This window comes from Vicugna pacos, unplaced genomic scaffold, assembly GCF_048564905.1.
Source record: "Vicugna pacos unplaced genomic scaffold, VicPac4 scaffold_21, whole genome shotgun sequence".
In the NCBI taxonomy this organism is placed as follows: domain Eukaryota; kingdom Metazoa; phylum Chordata; class Mammalia; order Artiodactyla; family Camelidae; genus Vicugna; species Vicugna pacos.
The window spans coordinates 14122245-14142553 of NW_027328742.1; the positions used below are offsets into that span (position 1 = coordinate 14122245).

Here is a 20309-nt window from a genome sequence, read left to right on the forward strand (position 1 = left end):
CATCAAAATTGGAAGTTTATAGGCAATTTTAATCAGTTTATTCTAAAATAACTTTAATTTTAATGCAAACAGAACTATTTTACTATTATAATACATAGAATCTATAGTAACTTATGGTTACAAGAATAAAATTCCAATCAGTGTGTGTATGTGTGTGAGTTTATCTGAATTTTAAAGAAGTAAAATAAGAAATAAGGTAAAATAACCAAAGAAATACTTTCAGTAGTAAAAATAAATTACTTTTGCACAGAAATGGTTTGCACAAATAGTGTTTAACTATAAGACAGAAAAAGAAGGTCATTGAGAAACTTCCTCTTTCTTATTCTTTGCTCTATTAATCAAGAAATTTCCTAATTTGCTTACTACCTAGTGATACCATGTCCTGCCTGGTGTTCTATCAGGGTCTACAGCAGCTATTCCAAGCCAAGCATCCTTCATTCTACAGCTACATGGAGCTTGATCTCTGTACCAGAGCTTACCACCCAGCCCACAGAGGCATTGTTTACCACCAGTGCACTGCAGATGTGCAGCCCTGGTGACTTCTTCAACCATCAGATGCTCCCTCCATGTATCCCAAAACACATGCAAATAACATGACATGGCATGGGAACAGGCTGGGATGCACTGGTTTGAGTCTTATTTTTTAGAGTGCAATTTGAGGCCAAAAACCTATTCTGAGAAGCAATATTAGAGAAATGAAATACCAAGTTCTATTTTACATTAAAAATAAGAGTAAGCATACTGTCTTGACAAAGATTTTACTTAAGAAGGAACTTTTTACCTTATGTTTGGTGTTTCCAAAGACCAAAAATGGACTTAGAAAGCACTGTTATCTACACTTAAGTATACAGCCATTCTTGGCCACTCATTCCCATGAGAAAACTTTACACAGGAAATCTCACTTACACTCATTTCTAATCCATCCACCTAGAAGAGGAAGTGTTCTCTTCTGTGGGTGCCACTGCAGAAGGGAGGGTACTTTTAATTGGTTAACTCAGTAAAAAGTCATTTAATGTGTCTGTGTCTGTGTCTGTGTCTGTGTCTGTGTCTGTGTCTGTGTGTGTAAACGAAAGAGAGAGAGAAAGACAGAGTGAAGGGAGGGAGAAATTTGAAGATTGATGTACTATTTTAAGTACAACCAGATATCCTTTGCAAAGAACTGAAAAGGAGAGGGTATGAAAGTAAGAAACGCAACTGGGATGTTAGAGGCATTATCTCTGAAAGCAGAATGGTTCAATTAAATACCACAGCTCACCAAGGAGAGATGTCTCTAATGGGAAGCCCACTTGTTGGTGGAGGGTTGGCAATTCACTCCATGTACAAACTCCATATGACTCACTGCTTAGCCAGATCCTGGCTCCCAGAGAGCTCATTCTGAAGTTGTTTGGGTGATTTATTAGTTCCTAGATCCCTCTGAATCTAAACTTGAACCTCTAGAGATGCCTGAAAGTGGTAATATTCCCTTCCTTGTTTTTCTCGAAGTAAGATGAGTTGGACAAATTATATTGGGGATTAAAAAGTTACCTGTATCCTTGAAGGAACTATACTTCAAGTATACCAATCAATCTCCAGGAAAGTTAAAGAAGGCTATACTACAGGCTTAAAAAAAAAGAACAGTAAATTTTGGTTCGTTTGAAAAAGAAATTCAAATTATGTGAAAGGATAAGACTAGCATTAAGTTTTGGATAACTGAACTTATGAGAATATGGGCAACACCCATATTTGGTTTTTTAAGTCTCAATTTCCTCAACTGTAAAATCAAGTAAAAATGATGCATCTTTTATATTTTTGTGAATGTTAGATGAATTAATGTATGCAAATATCCCAGCAAACTCTATGATAAGTAGTTAGTATTCAAAAGGTATTTGCTTAAAAAGTAAGACAAATCAGAATAATAAATAAAATGAAGATACACCAAGAACTTACTTGAAAACCAGAGCTACTTCTACCAGTGTCAGAGTCTCTCTTGGTGAATCTACACAATAATCAAAATGCATTATTATTAATGGTGAAATCCAGCTTTTTCCACAATTTTCAAACTAGAAAACCATTTTCTAACCAATTTCAGAATATGTGTGTGTGTGTGTGTAAAACAACTACTCAGAGCAGTAGCCAAAATTCTTTTTTTTTTTTCATTATTTTTTTAAGTGGGGCAGGGGAGGTAATTAGGGTTATTCATTTATTTATTTTTTTTTAATGGAAGTAATGGGGATCAAATCTGGGACTTCATGCATACTAAGCATGTGCTCTACCACTGAGCTGTACCCACCCCCTCTAGTAGTCCAAATTCTTGAAGAAATCATGCAGTTGTTTCAGTTTCTTGTACATGTTTGTTCTTTCCATCCAGCTTTTCCCTACACCCCTGAAACCATTCCTTTCTAGCCTGAGTCTCACATTATTAATAAATATAGTAAACATTTTTCCAGTCTTAGTTGGATCTCTTCTGAAAGTTGAAAATGTGTACATTATCTCACTTCCTGTCATTGATACCACAATTTCCTTGTTTTGTTTTTTTAATTGTATGAAGAACATTTAGCATGAGATCTCTGCTGCTAAGTTTTGAAGCACATAGCACAGTACTGTTAACTAGATACAGAGTGTTGCACACCAGGTTCTAGAGCTACTTGTCTTACAAACTGACACTTTCTTTTGACACTTTCTTTCCATTAAACAACTCTTATTCAACCCTCCTCCCAGTCCCTGGCAACCACCATCTGGCTCTGTTTCTATGACCGACTATTTCAGATACATCACAGGAGTAGAATAACACACCAGTTGTCCCTCTAGGGCTGGCCTATATCACCCATCATAATATCCCCCAGGTTCACCCGTGGTTTCACGCATGGCAAGATTTCCTTCTGTTTTAAGCCCAAGTGATATTTAACTCTATGTACCCATCACGTTTTCTTTATCCATCGATCCAATGATGGACATTTAGGTTGTTTTTATGTGTTGGCTATGGTGACTAGTACTGCAGTGAACATGGGAGTGAGATATCTAGATATCTATTCTAGATCCTGATTTCAATGATTTTATATATATAATGATATATTGATTATATATATATATAATCTGAAATTGGGACTGCTGAATCATACAGAAGTTCTATTTTCAATTTGTTGAGGAGCTTCTACATTGCTTTCTTAGTGACTGTACCATCGCTTCTTCTCCTAATTTTCCTCCTGCCACAGAACTTGGTATATTCTTTCTTCTCTCTTAGATAATGTCCCTACCTCCCATCCCTTTTGTCAACTCTTACTTGAGAATTCAAACTGAGCATCATTTTCTAAGGGGCGTTTTGCTGAAACCTGAACTACCTGGGGTTCTGTTATGTTTTCTCATCACTGTGCACCTCTACTTGAAAGGAATGACCACAGATTATGATTAAATGCCCTTTTGTCTAACTGTTTATTTAAGTCTCTCTCACAATAGACTGTCAGCTGTATGAGACAGGGTCTGTGTATGTTTTGCTGACTACTGATTCCCTGACTACTAACACGGTTCCTTACTGAAAAATAAATAAACAAAAAATTTATCAAATAAGTAAACTCATATATAATTGAATACATAAACACTCTGAAAAGTAAGTTATAAGCATACAGAAAGACAACTTAGCACCAGATGTCAAGATTGTGTTCTAACCCTTGCTTTCAATTTTTTAAGTTCCCACAACTAATTACTTACATCACCCTCAATTGAAATATTTGAGATCAGCTAGTTTAATGTGATCATTTAAACAGATGAAAAAGTAAGGCTCCTCAATCTCATGTAATTACCTCTCTCCGTTTCCAGCTAGGAGTGAATAAAAGAACATCACAATCTTTAATAACCTTAGGGGGAGGGCATGGCTCAGTGGTAGAATGCTTGTTTAGCATGCACAAAGTTGTAGGTTCAAACCCCAGTACCTCCATTAAAAATATATAAATAAACCTAATTACCACCCCCCAGAAAAGAGCATAGTAATATTAGTAACATTAATATCCACAAACACTTACATAGAGTCATTCACATTGGGCCAGGCACTCTTGTAAGCAGTCTGTGTGTTAGTACACATAATGCTCACAAGAATTCTGTTATAAATACTATTACTATTTCTTTTTACAAGGGAAACACTGAAGTAAAGAGAGGACAGAGAGGTTGGGCACCTTGGTCAAAATCACACACCAAGTCACTGGAAGAACCTTGCTTGTGACAGACTCCAGGGACATAACCCTTCATTTACCCTTCTCCACACTGCTCTGCTCCAAAGCACAGTCATACCCACTGTATCTCCCACACATGCCCGGTAGCCAGATCTGGTTGGATGCAGCCAATAGAAAGGGATCTATCTGGTCTGGCACTAAAAGCTTAGCTGTAGCATTCTGCTGCAGAATATCAATGATTTCCCAAAACATGAATATGAGAAAAGTTTACGTGGTAAAGGTGGTGAAGTGAGGCAAGGCAGGATCTCTCTATAATAATGGCAGAGCACAGGCAAAACCAGTAACACTGCCTAAACCACAAAACCGTCAGACACCCTGTCCATCTGGCCAACACAAGGGACTGCTGCTCTTTACCACCTAAAGCTTTCACCTTCCTCCAATTTATCCACTTTCTAAATAGGAACAATTAACATATGAACTCATTTGACATCATCCAGTTGAAAGTGTAACCATGCCTTCTTGAACCCGTTGTAAATGACCTCATAGGTTGAAATCTCTTAGAAAGCCCGGTCCCTAAGACTTCTTACTGAGATGTCCCTGTTTCCCGTGGTATGTGGGCTCCCTAGTTGAAGCAAGCAACAGCAACACAACTGTGATTAGAGGTTCCTGGTGGTCTGTGCCTGGAGAACATCAATTGATGAAATGGTGTAAAGTCTGAGATTTACTTCAAAATATCTTTGGGGGTTAATAGATTGGGCAAGAGGGCTGAATGAAACCTATCTGACCATCAGTGGACACGCTGAAGCTGGCAGCTTTTCCGGTGGGGGGGGAGTGGGGATTATTCTATCAAATCTTCTAATGTTGTACATGTTTGAAAATTTCCATAATAAAGAGTTGATTATATAATAATTAATTTCTTTAATAAAAAGATTAAAATTTGTTGAAATTTATAAGTAGCATCATTTTGGGGTTTGAAATATTAGTACATCTCTGTTAAAAGTATTATCATAGAGGCCAACAAATGTTTATTCAGGAAAAATAAGAAATGCATATTTATGTACATATATATATACGCCTTCAAAATATTTTCTAAATGAGCAAGAAATTGTCCTTTAAAATTAATACCTCTGAATCTGACTAAGGAAGAGCTTAGAACTAAGATTTAATACAGGATATAATATATGTCAACAAACGAGGAGATTTGGTTTGTAAAGCAGAGGGTACTGGTCTTAATTCTAAAAGATAATGAATTTGGTTCTTAGTTAAAAGGGAACTATAAATCCTTTACTAAGCATTCCAGATTAAAAAGACCTTTGAAGTCTGAAGCCTTATCTAACCAAACTGATTTCCAGAAACTAGTTCTTATCCACCTATAAGGCCTATCACTGATGAACCATAGATTTTTAAAAGGAAGAAGTACAAATATGTTTTACAAATAATGTGATCAGCAAACCCCAAGGAAATCAATCAATCAGAATAATTAAAACTTCCCCCCATATGACACCCAATTATAATAGAAACATAGAAAAAAACAATAGAGGAAAACTTATTTACAACAGTGTGATACCCACTATTCGTATGTGTATTGAAATAAGACATACATTAAAAATAATCAGATAAAAAGATGTTACAGAAACGACAGGCCAGCCAAGAAAAAAGCACCACTCGGAGGGTTGGAGTACTCAGATGTATTATGCCGGTGGGCTCAGAGCTTCCTCTGTACTCCAACCCTCGGAGTGGTGTTTTGTTTCTTGGCTGGCCTGTCATTTCCATAACAAAGACACTAAAGAATAGAATTGTTGGCTTAGAAATGATACTATAATATATTGCCGCTTTTCTTTTAGATTTTATTCAAATTAGCTCAGTGTTTGCTAAAATAACAAAATAATAACCTTCATTGTCACTCTACATAAATAACTGAAGTTAAAATTATGACTCTGTTGGAGTCTGTGCCCTCAGGTAGCTCACAGCTGAGTGAGAGGCAAGACATAGGGAACATGCAGATTACAACATAGTGTGAAAAATGTAACTGACACAAGGAAGTCACAGAGGATACTGAGAAATGGTCGAACATCCCCCTGTGGCTTGGGGGTCAGGTAAAGAGAAGATTGAGTTAATTTGGAAAAAAAAACTCTACCACAAGGTTATCTATTGTTCTTGTAGTGAGAAGATGAGAAGGAATGAGACATTTCTGCAGAACCGAAAAGCTGTGGAAAAGCATTTCAGTGACACAGAAAGTGCAAGCACAGTTAGGGAAGGAAAGACACTGTGTGGCAGGTGGGAGAGGGAAAAGCAGGGGAGTCAGGAAGACAGTCAGGGCCCTGGACACATAGCACTGTCCTTCATGTTAATGAGTTTGGACTGAATCCTATAGGAGGCAGAAACAATGGGAATGTCTTATCTACAAGATTGATACAGTCAGATATGTTTCAAAGAAATCCCTTAAACAAGATAGTGGCTTAACACTGTGGAATGACATGCAGTGAATTGGAAAGAGACTGATACACAGATAAATTAATTCAAAAATGAAATTCAGAATGAAAAAATTACATGTTACAGATGATATGCATGTATCTTAAAAATAAGAGAATTTAGAGATGCACTTATGTAGTTTACTATTCCCTGGGTTAGGTTCTGGCTTGATAAGAGATTCATAGTTAAAGTGAAATTTTCCTTGAGAAGTGAAAAATAATTTATTTGGTTGAGATATATAAAATAATGTAATGATAAATGCATATTTATATATGTATGTGTTAGAGCAGGCAGATAGCTAGATATGAGCAGAGAAAGGGGGACACAGACCAAATGGCAGGAATTGGGCAGAAAGGAGGGACACAGGCCAAATGCAGGAAACCACACATCATGTGAGCAGCAGGGATCCCTGGGCAGAGAAAGAAAAGCAGGAACCTTGGGGCTGATAAGGGATCATACTTTTTGGGGTGACAAGTGGCCTGGAGAAGAACAAAGAATGGTGAGAAAAGGCAGGAATTTCTAGTGTCTGAATGTAACCTTTTGCTCCTTATGCCATCATTTCAATAAAATTAGCCTTGCAGATCAGAAGTATGCATCATGCACCAACACCATGACACTTCTGATCCAGACTAAATAAGGACAAAAATCCCTCCTCCCTTTGGGAAGGTGGAGTTGGGATGATAATCAGGGAATATGACCCCAAACCCTTTCCTCCCCAGTGAATATTCCATCCATTTATTTTTGCACCTCATGTAACTAACTTGCCAAAGAAACTCCGGGCAGCCACTCCCCTGAGCCTGCCTGCTCTCCCCTGAGAGTGTACTATCTATCCTTTAATAAATCTTCACTTTACCTTTTTTAACCTGTAAGTCTTGTCTTTGAATTCTTTCTAGGATGGGACAAGAACCTGGAACACCAGTTGCATCTATCAGCAACATGTATGTATTTATCTATCTACCTACCTAAAGCAATATTTGTACTATTACTACGAATAAGAGAAGTATCCAAGATTTTTATTATACATACTAAAAGGGACACTATAATAACACATTCTTGAGAATTTTAGGGTTACATTAATTTTGAACTATATATCCATTATGCAGCTCCAACTTGAATCTTGATTCTATCTAACACATTCATCAGTTGTGACTTGAGACACATTATTTAAATTCTGTTAGCTTCCCTTATCTGAAATGGGGGAACATTTTTCAACATTATAGTGTTTGCGAGGAATCATGATGTGCTGTATGAAGAACTTTTTGATGCCTGGCCTGGAACTTGATAAACACCTAATGAACTTCAGGCACTGTTGTCACGATTGTCATCATGATCATACTACACCTAATCATCATGCACCGTCAGGTTGCAGTTTGCAAAGTAATGTAATAACTATTAAAGGTTTTCTCCTCAAACTTGCCTTGTGCTGTAAGTAGTATTTTTATTTCTTAATTGAGGCTCAGAATTTATGACTTTCCCAAGTGCACATGGGGACAGAGTAGACAAGCCTGAGTGAAAACTCAGATCCTGCTCCAAATCTTCTCTTCCCACTGCTTTCTTGTCTCCCAGAGGAAAGAGATTCAAGGCTGAGGAAACTGCTGCCCCTGAGGAATCAGATGATGATTTCAACAACACATTCAAACTACATGGCACAGTCATTAATCTGGGGTTGAAACGTCCCATTTGTCGAGATTGGTTTCTGTTAATATGTCCCCAAGAAAAAGCCGAGAAATTCATTGTAATAAGGCCCCTTGAAACTGATTAGCAAGTAAATTCACTTTTAGCAATTCACAGTAGGGAATTCTGTTGGCAATGAAGAACTTTCTAATAAGACCCAGAGACTTTCATCATTAACACGAAAGCAATGACTGACTTCAATTTCTCTTTACATAATAATCAGCAATTATTTAATTAAAATCAGCAGGAGGAGAATTACAATTGCTACAAAAAAATGGCATTGTTCTTAATTTTCCCACATATTCTGAACTTTTGCAGCCTGACTAGAAATGGAAATGCTAACCTAAGTTTTTCCACATTATACAGCACGAGCGAGCAATAGACATTTGGGAATTTCCAAATTCTGTGGAGAGACACTGCGTATTGACCAATTCTCCAAAATTTGGAGATTTAATCACATATTAAAATTTTTCAAATTTGGTGTCAAACTACTATTTTTTTCACAGTTAAGGTTTTTGATGTATGTTATGGGTGGAAAGCCCTACTAGAATGCATGTAAGGATACTGATGGATTTAATCCTTCCCTGAATATAGAAATCCAAAAATGTCTGAAAGGCAAAGGTCTACTCAAATGGAAATAAGATTGCAATAGCAAATGTGAAATACATCTTCAGGCAATATAAGACAGCATATACCACATGTGCACAGTTTGGATGGAGGTGATGGTCTGTGAGCTGTAATAAGTGGGCAAAGGGTTGGCTTCTGCATACCTTCGGAATATAAATTATAAACTGAACTATGATAAAGTGCTTATTACTCTGGTTTGATCATTTTCTAAAGAAATGAACAGGACACAAAAAATCTTATCACAATCAAATCCACTGATGTGGAACCCCCAGATTGAAGGTCCGACTGCCCTATGCAATTGTGAATGAGGGACTTCAGCATCCACCGGTTTGGGCAATGATGCACTGGGGGAAGGAAGAGGTGTCCTGGACCAATTCCCCATAGAAATGAATTGCTGGAAAAAATTCATTATAAGAAGTAAATTGTCGTATACTCTGATTACAATTTAATAATATACAAAAAAAAAGAAAAATGAAAAATGAATTGTCCCCAAACTTAAAGAGCAGTTACCTCTAGAGAATTTTTTCATATATTTCTGTATATCAAATTTTGTAAACAGCTAACATAAACCTTGAGGAATGTAGGGTTAGGGGCACCAACCCCTCCAGATGGAAAATCTGCCTATAAGCTTACAGTAGAGTTGCACCTGCAGCTCCACACCTGCAGAGCCACCCGACCTCGGGAGGTGTAGTACTGGAGTAGGATTTATTGGAAAAAATCTCCTAAGAGTGGATCCACACTGTTCACACCTGTGTTGTTCAGGTTTCAAATATACTTTCTTTTTATCCTAGAAAAATGTATGTATATGTATATATATTTTTAACAAAATAAAGGATATATAAAAATGTCCCATACCTATCAATACTAATACTCCAGGGTTTTTTTAAATATATACAGGAACTGGTTGATTTTATTGAATCAGAATCCCTTTGGCTGAGAAGATCACAGGGAATGGAAGGGACAAATGAAAACAAATGATGACAATACATTAAAAGTGGTTGTAATAATTGAATTGCTTGCCTTTTGTTTTTGCTTTTCTTTGTTTTGTTTACAGCAATTGAACTGGACATACATAACCAATGACTAGTGATTTCATGCTGACATTATTCTAGTTTCAAACATAACTTAAAGTTACCTTTGTTTTTACCAGCTAATCTTCATCTAATTGGAACTTTCTAATCATGACTGCACACTGGAGGCTGCACAGTTGCACTCTGGTGCACTCACATTGGGGGAACACTCGGAATTAACTCTCAAAAGAATCGAGACTGCATTATATAAAGACCTGGAGTACTCATTCACATATCCCGAGTATCTGAGTGAGTCCTTGGAAAGGAGACCCCTGGGGAAACATTCAGGGGAAGATTTCTTCCACATGCTGGTAGGTTAAAAAGTGCTGCTGTCAGTCATTACCATAGCACCTTATTTCCAGGCCATCCACAATCTTCCCCTATTTAAAACAAAGGAGATGGCCCTGGCTAGTTCAGCTCCAACTAGATGAAGCTGACGTCTCTTCTCAAGAATGAAACACCTTTCTTAAACCTCCCCAAATGAAATATCTTCTTCAACTACTGCCTGAGACTTGGGTGTCCTTTAGAAGAAGGACACACATTTTACCTGTTGATAAAAAGTCAGAAGTCAAATCCTCTGATAAAGAGCCTTTGTGTGTGGGGGAGTTGTCTTTCTCTCACGGGGAAGTGTTGATGGTTTAATATCTATCACAGACATTCATGGGTCAATTTGAAATTGATGAGCATGTCTGGGTTTTGCAAGTTTTTTCTTTAATTACAAAGGAGAAAAATAAAAAAATAAGCCTAATTCCAATGTATGCACAAAGAAAAGTGACTCAATACCAACACTCCCACTAATTACCCCTAAGACATCTGAAACGATATTTATAGTGGAAGACCGAGAGTGGGACCAGAGTCAATATGTTGCCATGGATGGCAGTGAGCACATGGCGGCCAAATCAATGTTTTCTCATTTCTTCTTCCATTCTATTCCCAGAATAGTGAGCTATAGCACTGTAGCTGTGTTAGGATCCAGTTCAGGAAAACAAGCCAGTTCAAACACACCTCTCACAAGGTAGGTTTTGACTTCACTAAGTGGAAAGTAAATGGATGGAGGGAAATTTTGTTTTCATGTCAGGTTTTAAATATGCACTAATATGTAACTATGCATATGTGTGTATATATGCATATATCTGTATGTATATGTGTGTGTTTGTGTATATATGTATGTGCATGTTTGTGTATGTATGCATATATATTTTTTGTTTCTTGTTTTTAGAGAGTACATTAGGTACAAGTAATAGTATTAAGATGATTCAATAGAGAGAGAAGAAAGAAATTTAAAGGAATAATTTTCTGACCACTCTCACTGAATTGTTAGAAAAAAAGTTTCCCTTTGGACAAAATGTTTGAGGAGAAAACAGGAATTATTTTTTCTACTTTGTACACTTTTTTAACTTGATAAGGATGATAATTTTTTACTTTATTACATTCCTCTTGAAATTAGAGTTAGCTATTTATCTTCCTTTAGAAGTTGAAAGAGGCATCTAATTCACAATGACACATCGTACAAGTAGAACAGCATAAGGCAGGAGTCTCACTTCCTCACATTTTCTATTTCTCTCATCAAAGAGATTACCACCTTTTAAAAGGAGGAATGTAGTTATAATCACTGAAAACTTAACAGAGATTGTAGAAAACATTCTTGGTTGTAAATGTCATAAGTAGTTAAAATGCAACATGGCACAACACTTTAATTTTGATAACTATACTTTAAAAAACAAATTAAAATATCTACTCAAAAAGGCAATAAATTACTACATTAAGGTTCTGCTCTACCAAGAAGAAGATATAGGAGCAGGAATTAAAAAAATGGTTTCTTCTCTTTATTCAATATAATTGAAAATGGTCTGAATCTAAAATATTAAATATCTTTTCAAACATATGGTTCATTTTTTCATCTTCACTCTGCAGACTTTAATTGGTTTATTTTTATCAGCACTCAACTTTGACCTCATAAAATTATGAACAGCCAGAGAGGAGAGTTTCAAATGGGATGTGCTTGTTTGTTCTGATATTCTACCACAATGAACAATAATTTCTGAAGCTAAAACACACAAGAGTTGATGTCTGGTGACAATTTCTTATGCCCAGCAATTTTTTGGTCTTTAACTTATCTTTCTTCAGCAATTGAGTGATTGGAACAAATGACTGAAAGGAACAGCACCAGGGTGACAGAATTCATTCTTTTGGGCTCTTCAGTCCATAGAGAGATTGAACTTCTTCTCTTCCTGCTCATTTTAGTGGTATATTCTCTAACTCTGGTAGGAAACCTTGGGGTGATTTCACTAATCCAATTGGATTCTCGACTTCACACACCCATGTATTTTTTTCTCAGTAATCTGGCCTTTGTAGACCTTTGCTACTCTTCATCAATAGCCCCCAAGTTCCTGCAGACCCTCCTGACCAGACACAGGTCCATATCTTTCTATGCATGTGCCACACAGCTGGGCTTTTTCCTGAACTTATTGATCTTGAAAATGTTCTTTCTTGCAGTAATGTCTTATGACTGCTATGTCGTCATCTGCAGTCCTCTTCTCTACATGGTGATCATGTCCCCAAAGGTGTGTATACAGCTGGTAATGGGCCCCGTCTTATATAGCTTTTCTGTTGCTTTGCTCCACACAGTTGTTACTTTCCAACTGATCTACTATGGCCCCCATGTCATCAATCATTTCTACTGTGATGATGTCCTTTGATGGCCCTTGCCTGCTCAGACACCAGCCTCAAGGAGATGTTGATTTTTATCTTTGCTGGATTCAATATGATCAGTTCTTTGACCACCATCCTTATTTCTTACTTACACATTGTGGCTGCAATCCTGAGAATCAAGTCTACAGAATGGAGGTGCAAAGTGTTCTCAACTTGTGGCTCTCATCTGACCGCTGTGACTATATTCTATGGAACTCTGATCTTCATGTATCTGCAGCCCAAATCAAACCATTCCCTTGACACGGACAAAATGGCCTCTGTGTTCTACACAATAGTCATTCCTATGCTCAGCCTCATGATCTACAGCTTGAGGAACCAAGAAGTAAAGAATGCCTTGAGGAAAGCCATTGACAAATGCTATGTCCTGCCTCTAATAAACTTTAAAAAGTGACTTGCAACAAAACCTGACTTGGAACAATGCCACTTGCAGACAGACATGTTGTTTTTCTAATCTTTTGATGAAGTACATTTTTTTTACCATTCTTTATATGAGTAAAATGATTTTGTACATGAGTTCTAGTTTTCATGTAATCGATAGTAAGATGAAATTTTTAAAAGAGTAGAATTTACATTTTTAAGAAATTACTACTCTTAGGATATGTGACACTGATAGTTTTGACCTGACTAGCTTCTATTCAACTGATAATAAGGTTTAATCAGTCTTTTCAAAATTGTTCCTGTTTTGTATATCGCGGAAGACAGAGAAAGGGGCAAGGATGGTGTTGAAGTAAGTTTCTTATCCATCCCCATGTCATTCCATGCGATAGCCTCCTCCTCCAATGTTCCCTGTCTGTGACCCATCATTCCTCTCTCTGCTGCTGACCTCCACATTCACTCTAGCCACTCCCTAAAATTGCATGATTAGCACATCCTTTGAAAGAAAGTCATTTTTCACCATGTAGACATGGGAACAAGGATTAACTTTTGGAAAGCCACATTCCCTTTTATTACTCTATCAAACCAAAAATGCAGATCTATCTTTAAGTTCCCTAAGCAAAGCTGTGCTTTCTAAAGGTCTTTTAAAGTTTTAGGGGTATGAGGAAATTACAGTGTGTTGGGGGACAGGAAGGGGTAGCTTAAAACCAAGAGATAAATATGGTGGCTATTAGATGTCAAGAATATAGTTCCATGTTCAGGTAATATAAAGAGACATAATTCAAAACCCACTTAAACCTTCAACTGCAATATAATAGTTTATATTTTCACTCATAAATTCAAATGTTCATGTCTACCATGTGCATGATATTGGGAGTCATTCTTGGTGAGCAAAAAACAAACAAACAGAATATTTCCTGCCTCACAGTGTTGGACACTCTGCAAGAAGATGCAGCTAGCAACAGACCAGTTTAGAGTGGTAGGTGGTAGGTTTGATAAGGAAAAGGACTTACAGATGAGGCTTGTCTTGGATGCACATCTCTGCACTTGTCTGCCAGAATCTTCAACATGTATAAAGAAGCTTTAACTGGATTCATTTTCACATACCATCCAGATGGTTTCAACAACACCTGCATCTTCTTACTTTGGGAACAGTGGGCAGAACATACGTTCAAAGGAGAAGGGAGTGGGTAAGGAGCCACCAAATTGCCAGGGTTTATCTTGTGAGTCACTTAGCAGAAAAATTCTTTCAATGGCCTCCTCAAAGAGTAAGACAACTAGAAAGTGAATGGATTTGAAATAAGTCAGCCTGCTGAATTATAACATTGTGCCACCATGACATACATACCATGATAGATATTAGAATGAATCTGACAAACCAGGAAATACATTTTGTTCATTTGATAATGCAGTTGTGAACAATAAACAATGAACAAAATGAACAAGCAATGAACAAATGAAGTTCCTTATCAAATGAATGAAGTGAAGCTATGCCAATGATGTATGTGCTAGGATTATGTGTGAGCCCTCTGCTACCATGAGCTGATTCCTTTTTTCATTCTCTCTGTCAGTTCTGCTTTCATCTCATGAAAGTTTCATTATTCTAACCCAGGCATGACCAGGAATCAAATTCTGCCTGGATTCAATCTATGGCATCTCAGTAAACTAGAAAAAAAAGCTCATTCTTGGAATTGTGCTTTTGAGTTCAAACCTGAGTATTACCACTTCTAGCTGGATGATGCTGAATAGCATCTCTGACTTTCATTAACCAGGCTCCTCAAAGCCACCTGTCAGTGATGAGAAACAGTTGCCTAAACACTATTAATTTCTGAGTGAGTGGTGCTTATAAAGGTCAGGCGTTCAAAGCTGATTCTGTCCTAGAGTCACAGTTAATTGAACAATGTGGGAAACCCATTGGTGTCTCTCTGATAGATTTCCCTAGAATTCTCTCTCTGTCTCTCTTTCTATGTCTCTCTCTCTATATATATATATATGACTAAAATTAACATAAAAAAAGAGTATGGCAACAGAGACTTTCACAGATGACTTACCAGATTTTGTCCCACTTGAATGACTTAATAGTCTTGGAAATTGCAGAAACAATAGAGCTCTGAAAAAATTAAAGAAAGGGTGGTTTAAAAACCCTGTGGGAAGTAGTGCCTGATTCAAAGCTAGTATCCTGAGAAGTTGCTTAATTAAGCATATACATATATACCACAGTATACATAATATACACATATTGTACTATATACTATGTATAGAGTAACTAGGTAGGTCAGTTTATCTCTCTGTCTATCTGTCTGTCTATCTATCAGCTTATCTATCTGTCTATTTATCTATCTACCTATCTATCTATCTTTATATGATAGTGTGTGTGATTTTATGTGTGTGTGTGTGATGGTAGTGACTTGCCATAGGGTTGTGTTTTCTGACTTTTAGTTAATGTTATGCTTTATTATTTTTCATGTATTGGAACATTTATTATTTGCTTAATATATTTTAATTGACTCACAAACTTATTTAAACAAATCTGAAAACTAAACTTTCTGTAACCAACGCAAAGGAGAAAAATCCATGCCAAAATCTTCATAAAGTAACAAGAATTCTGAACACTCAAAAAGTTAAAATAACACAATCTCTGGGTGCTATGTGAAATTATCTCTTGTGCTGTATTTTGGGAAATACTGGCAAGAGAAATTGTAGAAGTTAATCAAAAGCCTGTGATAACCACTTTAACTCGCTATTCCAAGTTAGGTTAGGACAGCATTCATGGTTTAATTTAGAATTTAGATTTCTGTGAAGACATCAATATTGTCATATTAAATTATGTATCTTAAAAATTAGTTTTACATCCTCCTTAAACAACACCAACTCTATCAGTAAATCAACAATGAGGTGTTCTAAGTGGATACAAACAGTACAAATTCTGAAGAAAGGCAGAATTAAAATTATGCCTTTCAGGCTCTAAATTAATTTCTTTGGGGGGGCAGAGGCATCATACCAAAAAATGAATCTTGAAAGTCATGACTGTGAATTGCCAAGGGCAAGAACTCAAATAAGGAAAACACCTTTGTTGTTGCTGTGTTTGTTTTGCCTGTTCTGTAATCCCAAAAGCATAGTATTGAACAGTGAAGTTTATACAGAGAACTGGAAAGTAGAAGAGATCTCCTAACAGCAGAGGAGCCATTTTTCTGGAAGCAAGCAGTAAGGTCCCAACCTGAGCCTGGTGATGCGAGCAAGATATAAAGGTTAGTGACTCTTTGGAAAGGAATCTGCTGCCCCTTCCTCTGGGTAGCACAGTAGACTCAGGTGAGGTTGCTGCAAAATTACACCGTTGCCCAAAGAAAGCCCAGAGGGGTTTGAAGAGCTCCTGCAGCAGCAAGGATAGCTTACCTCCCTGAGGTAGAGCCTGTTTTATTGAAACAAAAAGCTTAATAGAAAAACCAGAGTCCCAGCATTGCAGCAAATTGGTGAAGGAATACATTTGTTTTATCAGCACACAATTCAACTCATACCAAGTAAGAAGAGCTAAAGATGTGTTGTCTAAAACATCTGGTGGACGCTCATCCGGTCCACACCTACAAACACAGTGCAGAGGAGGTGGCTGAGATTCCCTGAGCCTGTGAAAGAGCCTTGTAAGTGCCTGCAAAGACTAGTGAGGAGAAGTCACCTAGAAGCTGGGGCCAAAGGGATTCAAAACCAACTAAATGGACAGCTGGAGGTCATGACAAGTCCAAGGACTCACCAAGTAGTTAGGAAAAGGGGATACAACCAATCACCTAAGACCAGAGGTTGAGTTTCCCTCCTTCTGGCTAAGACAGAGAACCAGGTTCCCTTCTTTGCTCAGTATACTCAGTGTCAGAACAGACACTTTCTGAGGAGACATTCATCCTCAAGGCAACATTTGCCCTGGGAAGTGGTCAGATGCAGAGGCCAGGTGCTAAGGGCCATGTTTCTGGAAAGAATTATAAGAACAACTTCAGCACTATAGCCATGCTGTCTAAGGAGCAAACTCCTAAAACACAGTGACTTAGTAACATAGGATTTGATTCCTTTCTCAGGGGACAGTGTGAGTTATGGGGTGTGGGTTAGGCAATTAGACCCTCCATATGTGGCTTTCTTGTCTCAATCTACAGCAACCATTTCAGTGGCAACATTTTCAAGAAGGAAGAGAAAGGAAAAAGTCCACATCAAGTGGCTCTGACTTGAGGAAATGACCTTGGGTTTTAGGCATATCTTTCTACTGACAGCTCATTGCCAAAACATTTGTAACAATGTTAGCTACCTGGCTAATAGAAATGAGGGCAACTGTGGTTAACAGCTGGAGGCCTAGTGTTTTATTTCTAAAAGTAAACATAAAATAGTGGACCTTGAGGAATATTTCTGCCATAAGCATCAGAGAAAATATGATCTTAGAATGCCAGGCTATAATGCCAATCTCTGTGAAAGCAAAAGTTTCTTGAGCGGTCTTACTTTGACACCACATTGACATGAACTCTTTAGAACCAAATTTGGGTAGTTTAACAACATAAAAAAGAAATCCACTTTGTTAATGTAATTTCCTATAGCAATTAATGGTAATTTTTCTTCCTACTCAGAACCTAAATTTGTGAAAAAGAACATCCCTCCTCCCATCAGCTACCTTTTCTCAGATCCAATCGGAAGGAAAGTGGCTTATAGTTAACTAGTAAATTAGCCTGAGCAACCATACTTTATGTGCTTGAATTAGTCCATCCTCCCAGTGGTGTTTCCAAAACCATAAGTTACTTCTCAGAGTCCTCCTGCACATCTTTCATTGTGCACTCCTTTCAATTCAATTAGCCCTGGGTAGAATCAGGGTAAGTAAACAGGGCTTCTTTAGTCCCAAGAATAAACTCAATCATCAGAAATTACTTCTACTTCCCATTCACCTTTATGCTGATGAGAGTCATTAAGGGAAGAAAAGTCTGTATTCTTCCTATAGCAAGAATGAATGTAGATTAAGTGGGTACCAATCTATATAAATGGAACAGTGAGATTTTAAGAACTTTAACTGGGTCCTGGTGGATATCATTTTGAGCTGTATTGACCATAGTTTAACGCATACCCAGTGCAATGGCTTTTAGTTGAACAGGGCTTCTTATCTGGTTGATCCACTCTAAGCCCTGAAAGCTTGATTTAAGCTGCTAAAACAGAACCAAAGAATGTAACATTCATGAGAAGAAATTGGAAACAAAAAATAGTTTCAAATCATATCAACCAAAGGCTTAATAGGATGAAGGCTATGAACAAAGGTTAGATTTTTAAATATCAGAAAGCTCATATTGGTTCATTTTTTTTATTATGATGAAGACAGGAAAGTCTTTATGTCATAAATATTTCACCCTTTAAAACCAAGAAAACTAACCAGAATCCATGCTAAGGAGTAGAATCAGGGTAAGTAAATAGATTGACACACAAAAAGTGTTGATAACTATCAAGCTATATATACTGAGAACAAAACTTAGGACTGTGTTACAATACTAGTTGAAGATTCTGAATCCAACTTTGTTATCAAAAGTCCATGTGTGTATGAACATTATCAAAAAGTTATTTGGTAAATCAGGGTCCATCAGCATTCTGTAATCAGGGAATAGAGATGAATTCCTATTCTTTTCCTCATGAAATTATGTATTTCTTACAAAATTTCAGTAAAGAAAACATCATAGAAATCATGTTCAACTCTAAAAAAGATATCTCCAAAACACAATGTATTTATCTCAAATTATTTATGAGTCCTCCAGTGACTGCACAATTTTAAACACACCATGAATGTGTAATATGTCAGTTTGAATCATATAGTTGCATATGTGGAGTAACAATCTTGGTACTTAGAGGCCATTCATGGGGTAAAAGCATCACTTGGTTAGACTGGAGCTCAGTATATGTAAGAGTTGCCTTTAGACAGTCTCTATTGAGCTAGGAACTTTCATGCCTACACACTTATCACAAGTAGCAATGTACTCAGAAATATCTATTGCAGTTTCACTGCCCCAAGTTTGCCTTGATGATTGCCTTGTTGACTGCCTCTTTCACATCTTTGTTTCTCAAACTTTAGATCATAGGATTCAGCATGGGAATCACTGTGGTATAAAACACAGCTACCATTTCCCCCTGCTCCACAGACTCTTCAGGGGGCCTCCTGAAATGCATAAATATGAGAGTCCCATAAAACATGGTAACAGCCGTCAAGTGGGACCCACAGGTGGAGAACGCCTTCTTCCTCCCATCAGCAGAGTGCATGCGTAGCATGGCTATTTCTATGAGGATATAGGAGATGAGGACCACTTAAAGGTAATACGTGAAGTTCATCCCAGCAATAACTATCATGGTGTATTCTTTGATGTGGACCCCACCACAGGCAATCTTGATGAGAGGAGGGTCAGCACAATAGAAGTGGTTATTTTCAAAATTTCCACAGAAGTACAAGCCATATGTCCACAGGGTGCATATCAGGCTAACAGAGAATCTGTAGACATAAGGCACAGAGATGAGCCAAATACAGACAGTCCTGGACATTTTACTGCCATAAAGCAGAGGGTTGCAGATGGCCATGTAGCGATCAAAGGCCATCACAGCCAAGATATATACCTCCACATGGACAAGGGCGATGAAAAAGTAACATTGCACCAGACACCCCACGTAGGAGATGGTTTTTGTCTCTGATAATAAATTTTCCAGCATTTTGGGAGTAACATTGGAAGAGAACCACACATCCACAAAAGACAGATGACTTAAGAAAAAGTATATAGGGGTCTGAAGCTGGGGACTGATGCTGATCAAAATAATCATACCAATGTTCCCTAACAGCATGATCATGTAAACTACTAGGAACACCCCAAAAAGGAGAACTTGAAGCTCCTGATGACTGATCAACCCCAGAAGAATAAACTCTGTCACATCTGTGAAATTTGGCATTGCCTTCATGGAGACCCAGGCTGTACTGTCTGTGGGAGAAAGAAAAAAAAATGGATTTGTTTTATTCTTGGAAGTCTTGAATCATGTGTATCTGTATTCTAATTCAAATAATTGAACAATTAATGTATATTTCACACAGTGTCCAATAAAAGAATATCTAGGTACAATTATTTCCTTTAGTAGGTCTTATAGGTAATGACCATCAATATTTATATCAGTTTCTTAGTCCTAAAATAGACAATTGCATTCATGTGTTACTAGAACTATATATTTATATTTTGTAAATAATTTCCATAATGTT

At 37.3% G+C, this 20309-nt stretch overlaps 2 pseudogenes; one reads left to right on the forward strand and one right to left on the reverse strand.

Moving 5' to 3' along the window:
- Positions 1 to 12132: 12132 nt before the first annotated feature.
- On the forward strand, positions 12133 to 13088 carry LOC102535144 (olfactory receptor 8U3-like; annotated as a pseudogene).
- A 5987-nt stretch (positions 13089 to 19075) lies between these two features.
- LOC102534890 (olfactory receptor 5M9-like) lies at positions 19076 to 20017 on the reverse strand (annotated as a pseudogene).
- Positions 20018 to 20309: the final 292 nt, after the last annotated feature.